Source organism: Parasteatoda tepidariorum, chromosome 10, assembly GCF_043381705.1.
Source record: "Parasteatoda tepidariorum isolate YZ-2023 chromosome 10, CAS_Ptep_4.0, whole genome shotgun sequence".
NCBI lineage: Eukaryota > Metazoa > Arthropoda > Arachnida > Araneae > Theridiidae > Parasteatoda > Parasteatoda tepidariorum.
This window is the reverse complement of record NC_092213.1, coordinates 63,387,493-63,388,648: the sequence shown is the minus strand read 5'-3', so window position 1 is coordinate 63,388,648 and position 1,156 is coordinate 63,387,493.

Here is a 1,156-nt window from a genome sequence, read left to right as displayed (position 1 = left end):
TTGATTTATAGAGTGTTCGTTGAATCAGTTGATGATTTTTTGTTTGTTTAAATACAGGATATTCTATATTTACCGCCTTTAATGTACATCTTAATATTCCTTTCAAAAAATAAAATGAAACAAAAAATAGCTTTTAAAAGGTCGCGAAAAAATTTTAAACGCGGAAAAAAGAAAAGAAAAACACCCTATGAAAATCTATTGAATTGCCATTTACGAATACGGGATTCAAAGCATCAAAATTTCTTTTTATTACCGGGTGAAACTTGAATGTGTTTTTAATAATTGTTTTTCACTTCTTTTCTACTTCCATGGGAAATCGAACGGGTTTTGGTGTTTTTTGGAATCACTTTTATCGTTAATGCGTGGCCCGATTTTGATAATGTTTTTCTTCTACCCTTTAATATTATTTTAAAACTTCTATGGGCGTAACTTTTATTTCACTTTGTTTGTGTGCCTGGTAGCAGGAAGCCACGGATTATTACAGCACCTGCAGTTTATTTATCATAATTTTTTTTTTTCATTTTTAAAATGTGAACAGCAAAATGAGTTAAAATTATCACGACTCTTTCTAAAATCATCAGAACCTTTTTATAATAAAAATTAAAAAGCTGAATTGAGTAAACACCACAAAGTACCAAAAAAAAAAAAATTAAAGAATTTTTTTTTCTTGATTACACCAGGTGTAAAAGCCTATATATACCAAGACTGAAAGGAGCAGAAACAGGTAGAAAGACACTTCATTCTAGGAAAATTAACTTCCTATATTTTTTTTTACAATTATTTCATGTATGTAAAACTACCTCTTTCCCGGAAAAAAGTAGTTATTGTTGAATAGTTTGAAGAAGAGAATAGATTTTCTCCTTCCAAAAACTAGTTAAAACTAGAAATGGATTTTTTTTTTTTTTCGTCTCGCCTTCACCCATAGACTACACCGTTTCTCTATAGCGATTTATTCCGTTTTTAGTATTATTTGTTTAAAAATCAAAATTAATTTAAACAACATAAAGTTTTTATGACTAGTTTTTAAGGACCTTATATTCAATATTTTTACTACATGTATATTAGATTATGCTGAATTTTTTCAATAATAATCTTTGTCCGGCTGCGTGTAGCAGACAAATTTGGATTTATGAAGATAGTGCAGCACATTCACTCC